We start from the raw sequence: 9,855 nt of genomic DNA, 5'->3' as shown, positions 1-9,855 counted from the left end.
GATGCAGGTAATTATTTATTTATTCTTCTGATTGGTTGGTGGTAAGGTACAGGGTGGTATTCCAGGAATCCTCTGCGCAGCCTAAAGTTACCATCCTCCATCTGGGCAGGGGCCTTAGTTCCTGCAGAAGAACTCAAAGATATTGGTACCCTATACTCCTTGAGGAGGAACCAGGACACTACTTTAATTGCTGCACTGTAGTTTCTTGACTGTTTCTGCATTCCCTCCCTTCCTTGATTAGCAACTTTTCAAATCTGCTCTTTGGTATTCAGAAAGGCCTAGGAGGCTGAAGCTTTTTTCTGCAAATAAGAAACAGGGGGCACTGAAAGGCTTTTGTGCCCAGGAGGGCCCCACAGGGTCCTGTTCACTTTCACCTCCCCTTTTCTTTGCTACTCCTCAATCTTGAGGAGAACACGTGTTGGAGAAGAAAGGGGATAACGTTTTGGATAGAGGTAAATCATAAACTTGACAGAGGAGCTCAGTTCCATGGGCACTCGATTTCAGAAATTCCAGGGGTGATTTCAAAAGAGGTGGAGTAGATCCCCGGGTGGCCGTCCACTAGTGTGGGGTCCTGTGGTGACTGTCCTTGATGAATGGAGGCTGACAAGAGAGTACGGAGAATTCACAGACACCCCTAAAGTTGAGGAAATATTGGCCACCATTACAGGGGGAAAAAAGAAGTTAGCCAATAAGGCAGTGGCCACAGGTGTGGGCTGGTCATTTCTTTTTATATAAAGAAAGGCCACAGAGGCTGAGCTGAATGCTGATTGATGTTCCTCTGAAAGTGAGGAATGTGCATGTGGGTGAATATGCATTACTGTCTATTACTGGCATTTGTTTAAACTGAATTGGCTACTTAAAAACGGAATAAAATCCCTGAAAATTTCCTGCTGTTTGCCACATGCGTGGTGGGGTGTCGCTCCAGGACCTTGCTTCAGACGTGTAAGCACCCGCATCCATTAAACCGTTGATGTCTCTGTTGCTGGCTCTGGGCTCTCTCTTTGGACTCAATGCTGGGCAAGCACAGGGCTTTACCGCCTCTGACTTTTCTACTCTAGCTAGGTCGACCTACTTACTATTTTTCAAACATGCTTGACATCTCACCTCAGAGCCTTTGCATTGGCTACTCTATCTGCCTGGAACATTCTTCCCCCATGTCTCCACATGGCTTGTTCCTCATTCATTGTCTCCACTCAAATCCCACCTCTTGGTCATCACTGTAACACACTCCACCCAAAGAGCACGAAGATCCCACCTGCAGTGGAGCATGTTGGGTTTATTGCTCATTGCAGTGGAGGAGAACGCACACCACGGGGAGCTGCGAGGTCTCGGTGCAGGGGTGTCAGAAAGGACTTTCAGGGTTTGGGCTTATTTCTACCTGGATCCATCACGGTCACAGAGTGGCCTTGTCTGAGGTTGATGTTCTGTGGAATTGTTTATATCACAACCTCTCTGTGAGTGCCGGGCCAAGACCTGGATGGCAGGGCCTGCTGTTCTCTTTAGCATTATGGGGTCCCTAGTGCAGAGAACAGATGCTGGGGGAGAGGGCGGCAGGTGTTGAGCAAAAAAGCTTTGAATGAATTGATGAAGTTTGTCCTCAGCACACTCTTACTCCACATTCACGGGCCCAGCCAGCAGCCTCTCTTCTGGGCAGCAATCCCTGATGATCCTGGGCTGACCCTGATCTGTGCTCCTGCGCACCTCTCTTTACAGCAGTCATCAAAGAGTCCTGCCTTTGTGGACAGCCCTCCTGCCCTGCTGTGAACGCCCTAAGGGCAGAGATCCCCTTTCCCTCAGAACCCTAGTGCCAAGCACAGAGCAGGTACTGACCAGCTGAACGCCCACCATGGCTGTGCTTGAATCGCACCTCTGGCAGGCATGTGTTCTCTGAGAGTGTGACTGCAGGCCACTGAGTGGGAAATAGTTAAACAGAAACCACCCAGGCACCAGCAACCAGAGGGTATGTTTGTGAGTTTGTGATTCTCAGGGACAGTTTTAGGCTGGAGGACTTTGGCCCTCACATGCGGCCTCTGCAGTGTGGACTCCATCTGGGTCTGATTCCTCCTCAAGAAAAATCCCCCCATCATGGAAACCCAAAGCCCAGAAAAGGCTGATTGAAGCTTGTAAAATAGCAAAGGGCTATAAGAGCCCAGGCACCTTCAAAATAAGAACCACATATAGGGGAGATGGAACTTATCTGACTATCTGGTTCTATTCTCACAGCAACCCATTGAAGTAGGAAAGCATTATCCTTATTTATAAACGAAGAAGCAGAGGCACAGAGAGGTTAAGTAACTTGCTCAGAGACACACAGCTAGTGAGTGACGGAGGTGGGATTCAGACCCAGGTCTAGCTAATCCCCAAACCCATGTTCTGTACCCCTGCACAGACTGCCTTCCCACAACCCTCTTTGTGGCCTCGACGGAGGTGGGGATCCTCTGGATATGAGTTAAGAAGCCCATTCAAATAACTCTCTGTGGACCAAGTGGTCCCTAGAGTCAAGGTTCTGAAGCTTAGAAGTGCCAGGCAGACAGAACTGGCCCAAATAGGGTTGGCTACGTTCTGGCACAGCAAGAGAGACAGTAGAGCAAATTCCACCCTTGGGCCCTTTGAGCTGCCTGTGGCATTTCCACAGGTCCCAAGCTCAGCCGGGATTGAATGTGCATGGAAAACCTTAACTCCGGTGGGCATTTCCTTGGCTGTGGGCGCCGCAGCTTCCTCTGGTGGCCACTAGGGGGAGGTATACGTCGGTATCCCACCGTGGCCCGCGGTCTGCGGGCCACACCTCAGGCTCGGTTGTGCCCTTAGGAGAGAAGAGTGGATGCTGATGAAGCTTCGTCCGCATCCTGTGGTCTCTCCTTTCAAAGAACAACTCGCAGACTGTGTGTGTGGAGTGGACGTGTGAATGACTTGAAAACACACGGACTCTATCTACCTCCTTTATCCTGAGGAAGGAACGTGTTCTACCAGAACCAAAGATAGTATTCATAGCAAAGCCCATGCATAAAAGCCTGCTGAGTGTTTATAAAACGATCTCTCCTTTTTACGTTTAATAAAAAGAAACATGGGACTTCTCTATAGGTATGGCAACCACACAATTCTGTTCTTAACTTCAGCCAAGATGGCATAGTGAGTTCACACTGTGGCCTATGCCCTGTGTTCCAAACACACAGCAGTAATAAACAAAATAAAAAAAATGATAAACAAAGGCACATAGCTGGGCCCCAACCCAAGATAGATATCTCTGTGTACCAGAAGCAGATCAGAAATGCAACGTGATGAGTGGGGCTGAGGGCCTTGTGGCCTTGGGTCTAGAAGCAGCAGTAGCGGCCAGAGGCATAGATCCTGGGTACAAGCTAAAGAGCTAACATGCTCTGTGTAAGACAGGGGACAACAGCCAGGACCCTTGAAGCCAGGGGTGCGGTGAGGCTCCCTCTGCTTGTGAAAAGAGGCAAGGGGGAAAAAAGCCAAGTGTCCATGTACAGCCTGGGGCTTGAAATGTGGGAAGATGAAGACAGACTCTTGACTAGGAGCTGAGCCAAGCCACCCTCTGGCTACATGCCTGGATCTGTGATGTCCTCATACCACAGAAGAATGGGAGCCCTGCCGTGCTATTCTAGGACTGGGTTTTCAACTGGGCCTGGGGGGTCTCAGCTCAGGACAGAGACAGAGCGAAAAATAGATGTAAAAACAAAAATAAAAAATTCTCCAACTCACTGAGAGTTGAACCAAAATACATGAAAAATACTTTGTGGTAAGAAAAACAGTTAACAGAATCAACACTTGGAATATGAATTCATTCCAGATTAATTTAATTTTGTGAAAATCTTATGAAGAATTAAAAATAATGTTTAGGATGCCTAAAAAAGGCAAATGAAGGCTTAACATTAACAAGAAATGAACAGAGGCAGATAGAAATGAAATGAGAACAAGGAGATATAAAAAGAATCAGAGATCTTGGAAACAAAAACTTTGACCATTAAAAAACATAAGAGACAAAGTAAACTGTAGACTAGATACAGAGAGACTTAGTGAATTAAAAGACATTACCTAGACGTTAACACTGATATGGTACATAAAGACAAAGATTAGAAAATAGAAAAGCAGTTATGAGACATGAAGGATAGCTTGTTTGAAAGACACTGTATGTCCAATGGGAGTTTTGGAAGAAGAAAATAAATGGCACCAGAGAAGTAATACATGAGGAAGTAGTAGCAGAGAAAATTTGGGGAGAAATTACAGAACATCAAATGTAAGGGGAAAAAGACAGATTTCTCACAAAGGAACTTCTGGCCTCAGCAAAAGCCAAGGCCAGAGATGTTGGAGTAGTAGCTCCAAAGTGCCAACTGGACTTTTATACCCAGCTAACTTATAGTTAAAAGAAAAGGGGCATATCTATAATACGAAGTGCAGACTCTCACTGAAAGAATTATTATAGGGCGTACTTCAAGAAGAAAAAGTGAACCATAAGGAAAGAGGGCAGTATAAAAAACAATGTCAACTACAAAAATTGATAAAGATATGTTGATACATCTAAATGAGCATTGACTATAAACAAAATTTTTAAAAATCGTATTTTTGTTAAAGATACACATACACATATTTTTAAAAGTCGCTTAATTTTCAGAAGTTCTAAGGATGGCCCCCAATGACTCTTGCCTCCTGGTCATGCCCTGGTGTTGTACCCTCCCACACTTAATAGGGCTGACCTGTGTGACCAAGAGGATATTGCAGAACATAATGGTGTGTGACATCTGAGGTTAAAAGATGAAAGACATTGCAGCTGCCACATCTTCCACATGGTTTTCTCTAGGCTCACTTGCTCTTGGGGAGGGAAAATACCCTGTGGTGAGGACACTCAAGCAGCCCCAAGGAAAGTTCTGTGTAGCAGGGAACTGAGGCCTCAGGCTAACAACCGATGCTAACTGCCAGGTATGTTCGTGGGCCACTTTGGAGAGGGGTCCTCCAGCCTCAGTCAAGCTTTCGGATGATTATGGCCCTGGCAGGGATATTGACAGCAAGCTAGTGAGAGATTCTGAGCCAGAACCACCCAACTAAACTGAATTTATGACTCACCAGATACTAAATGAGATAACAAATGTTCATTGTTATTTTAAGCTGATTAGCTTAGGGGGATTTGTTGTACAACAGTAGATAATTAATACAGGGTTACCTTGTTTTATTGCATTTTGCTTTATTGTGCTTCACAGATACTGTGTTTTTTGCAAATTGAAGGTTTGTGGCAATCCTGCATTGAGCAAGTCTATTTGTGCCATTTTTCCAACAGCATTTGCTCACTTCATGTCTCTGTGTCACATTTTGGTGATGCTAGCAATAATTTAAGCTTTTTTTTTATTATTGTTATATTCATTATGGTGATCTGTGATTAGTGATCTTTGATGTTACTACTGAAAAAAAATAACTTGTTGAAAGCTCAGATGATGGTTAACATTTTTTAGCAATAAAGTATTTTTAAATTAAGGTATGTACATTTTTTTGGACATAATGCTATTGCACACTTAAAAGACTACAGTAGAGTGTAAGCATAACTTTTATGTGCACTGGGAAACCAAAAAATTCATGTAACTTGCTTTATTGCAATATTCACATTACTGTGGTGGTCTGGAACCAAGCCCATGATATCACCTATGTGTGCCTATATAACTTTTAATGAATAATTGCAACCCCTTGTCCACTCCTACCCCACCTCAGTTCCCAACCCCTAAAGGCAAACACTTTCAACTCCCTTTAGCTAGTATTTTGTTGTGTTTTTTTTTTTTTTTGCCTCTATGTTTCTATATACTTCATTTATATTTTTCTTATTTTTTCATTAGGTAACATGGATTGATCTCCTATTATGGAAGATGACATTATTTTTCTCCCTCCCCAGTTCTCCCCTCTTCCCTTTCAAAGTAATTACATCATACTTTCTAGTTATTCAATGCTCATATTAGTATTACTATATTAGTACTTTTCACAGCTAAAGTTTGTGTTGTGCTATGATTACCTTTCCGTTCTTGTATCACTTTTTGCTTTCCCTGGTGAAAATAATAGTCTGGGGGGCGTGGGGGTATAGCTTGGTGGTAGAGCATGTTCTTAGCATGTGTGAGGTCCTGGGTTTGATCCCCAGTACTGCCATTAAAAAAAATAGTCTATCTTTTTGTTTGATTAGATTTCTATTCCTATGAGTGGCTGGTCTCCTCTCAATATGTCTGAACATGCTAGGTAATCTATCAACTTCATCTTTTTCTTGGGGACATCTCCTCTTAGAACCATTGGTCCTCCTGTTTCTGTCCATGGTGGCTGTGCCTCCTGTACAGCTGTCTTGCTGGGACATCCCTTCTCTTTCCCTCTGAGGATGTATCCTATGTCTTGTGTCTTCTTCTTTCTTGACTTAGTCCCTCATTTTGATGGAGTATAGTCTCCAGAGGCTTCCTGTGTACGGGTGAGCTTTCATCTCTGAAAATGTCTGTTCAACCATCATGTTTGAGTGATGGTCAGGCTGTACATGTGATTCTGGGCCAGAAATAATTTTCTCTTAGAATTTGAAGACACGGCTCCATTATCTTTTAGCTTCCATTGTTACTGCTTCGAAGTCTGTTGATATTTTTATTCCAGATCCTGTGTAAGGACTTTCTTTTAAATTTTAGAAAAATTTTAGGCTTTTTCTTTTATCCCTGTTGTTCTGATATTTAATGATTACACATTTTGGTGGGATCTTTTAAAAATTAATTGTCTTTCTTTCTCTCTTTCTTTCTTGAGGTGCTAAAAAGAAATTAATTGTCCTGATAATGTGGAGATGCTCTTACTCTAAAAACTCGTGTCTTTTTCTCTCTGAAGTTTTTCTTGAATTATTTTTTGGGTACTTTTCTCTCTCCATTTTCTCTTTGTAGGTTTCCTATTATTTGGATGTTGGAACTTCTGGATCGATCATTTAAAGGTGCTCCTTTTTTCTCTTTCTTTCTTTTGACAACCAAAATTCATATATTTTACAGTTTTGGAGGTTTTACTTCTATTTTTAATCTGTCTCTCTCTCATTCTATTACCTTCAGATTCCTTGGCTTTATTTCTAAATCTCCTTCTAAAATTTTCATTTATTTTCTCATATTTTTATTATCCACACATCACTGCCTATCTCTCTGAAGATATTAATTACAGATTTTTAAAGCAGTTTTTTACCCTGTTCTCAAAGTGTTTTTTCCCCCTTCAAAATTCCTCTTTATTTACTTGTTTATTTTTGTTTCTTCACATGGGAAGCTCAAATGTTTGGTAATCCTTTCTTGTTAATGTTTAGGAGAAAGCATAAAAAGCTGACTGGAAGCTCTGTGGACGTGGGTGTGGCTGGCCCTGGGGGGTTTCACTGTAGGATTGTCTGGCTGAACCATTTTCTCATGGGCCCACAATGTCAGTATATGTAAGTCTTTTCTCTAGGACTGGCCAGCTTCCCCAGAGAGGAATCTTCTAATCTGCTGATTGTGAGGTGTGAGCCTGCCTGCCATGTTCCAGGAGCCCACAGGGATAATCCTTCTCATACAGATTTTAAATCAATCACCCCAATTAGTCCCACCCACATCCCTAGTCTCAGGGATACCTGGTGCCCTAATTTTCTATGACCTTTCAGGGTTGCACACACTGTGTCAGTTTGCTCATGCATTTCCTGTAGAGTTGGCTTTGGTGTCAGCTTATTCAGATATATTGAATCTGCCATTCCTTGTCCATCTGCTTTTCAGCTTCCAAATTTTGTTGATGTCCTTTTTTCTCCTTACTTCTGTGATTCTGTGTTTAAAAAAATCATTTTAGACAGTTCTAAAATAAAGACTTGGGAAGGAGTTAGGTTACTGGAAATCTGCAACTTTCTTTATTTTTCCCCTAAACAACAGGCAAAACTAAAACCCTAGACCTTCATAGTTCAATATGGTAGCTATTAGCCACATATGGCCATTGAGCACTTGAAGTGTGGCTAGTCAATAATGAGATGTATTACAGTGCAATGCACATTGGATTTCTGGGGCTTAGAATGCATAAAAGACCACAAAATATCTCATTAGTAATTTAAATTATTGATTACATATTGAAATGACAATATTTTAGATATATTGGATTAAATAAGATACATTATTAACTTAAGCCTCGCTCTTTTACTATTTAAAATGTGACTACTAGACACAGGGAAATATATACAAGATCTTATGGTAGCTCACAGAGAAAAAAATGTGACAATGACTATATATATGTTCATGTATAACTGAAAAATTGTTCTCTACACTGGAATTTGACACAACATTGTAAAATGATTATAACTCAATAAAAAATGTTAAAAAATAAAATGTGACTGCTAGAAACATAAAATTTCATACATGATTGTTTTTTATTTCTATAGGACAGCAGTGCTGTAATGACAAGAGATTGAGAATTTGTTTAATGATCAGGTAAAGTGTGACAATGTCCTTGGTCTATATGAAGGAAAAGAAGAAAATGGAACAACTTTAGATTTGTTAAGATAAATCATGATTAGATATAAAAGTTAAGAATTAAGGATGAGCTGAATAATTAAAATATAATATATAGCTTCTGAACCAACAAAGGGAAAATAAGAGACTATAAAAATTTTATCAATCCAACAGAAAACAGCAAAGATTTTTCAAAGAGAAAAAGAGGAATGGTTGTTAAACAGAAACAAAATGAAATGATGTCAATAAGTTAAAATGTTTAAGTAACCACTATTTATATAAACAGATTAAGTTGGCCAGTGAAATGCTGAGATGATCAGAATGGATAAAAGCAGAGGAACCAAACATAGGCTGCTTATAAGACACACATCTAGAGTCCGATGGGTGCGGAGATGCTTCTGGAAGTAACATCATGATGGCTGCCCGAGGAGAACCTCAAATTCAGTTCAAACTTGTATTGGTGGGAGATGGTGGTACTGGAAAATCTATATTCGTGAAATGTCATCTGACTGGTGAATTTGAGAAGTATGTAGCTACCTCGGGTGTTGAGGTCCATCCGCTTGTGTTCCATACCAACAGAGGGCCTATTAAATTCAACATATGGGACACAGCTGGTCAGAAGAAATTTGGTGGACTGAGAGACGGCTATTATATCCAAGCTCAGTGTGCCGTTATAATGTTTGATGTAACATCGAGAGTTACAAGAATGTGCCGAACTGGCATAGAGACCTGGTGTGAGTGTATGAAAACATCCCCATTGTGTTGTGTGGCAACAAAGTGGATATTAAGGACAGAAAAGTTAAGGCAAAATCAATTGTCTTTCACCACAAGAAGAATCTTCAGGACTATGACATTTCTGCCAAAAGTAACTACAGCTTTGAAAAGCCCTTCTGGCTTGCTAGAAAACTGATCAGAACCCCGAACTTGGAGTTTGCTGCCGTGCCTGCTCTGGCCCCTCCTGAGGTGGTCATGGACCCAGCCCTGGCTGCGCAGTGTGAGCATGCTGTAGACATTGTGCAGACAACTGCTCTCCTGGATGAAGACGATGACCTGTGAGAAAGTAAAGCTGGAGCCCAGCATCAGAAGTCTAGTTTTATAGGCAACTGTCTTGTGATGTCAGTGGTGCAGGGTGTTTGCCGCTTTATTATATAGCTAAGCAGAATATGTGCTCAATCTTTGGGATGCTGAAGGACATGAATGGGCTTCGGAGCGAATGTGGCAGTTGAAAAAAAAAAAAACCTTCATTTTTTGGGACCTACATATTTAGCTGTTTTGGAATGCAGTGGTTTCCTCCCTGAATTTCAAAGATAAGACTGCTACAGTCACATCACAATATTCAGTGGTGAAATCTTGTTTGTTACTGTCATTCCCATTCCTTTTTGTTTAGAATCAGATTAAAGTTGTA

At 41.6% G+C, this 9,855-nt stretch overlaps 1 pseudogene; it reads left to right on the top strand.

The window, feature by feature from the left end:
• Positions 1–8,854: 8,854 nt before the first annotated feature.
• Positions 8,855–9,636, top strand: LOC102521080 (annotated as a pseudogene).
• Positions 9,637–9,855: the final 219 nt, after the last annotated feature.

This window comes from Camelus ferus, chromosome 1 (genome assembly GCF_009834535.1).
Source record: "Camelus ferus isolate YT-003-E chromosome 1, BCGSAC_Cfer_1.0, whole genome shotgun sequence".
Taxonomy (NCBI): Eukaryota; Metazoa; Chordata; class Mammalia; order Artiodactyla; family Camelidae; genus Camelus; species Camelus ferus.
The sequence above is the reverse complement of the archived record's forward strand: the minus strand, read 5'-3'. Positions and strand labels throughout refer to the sequence as shown.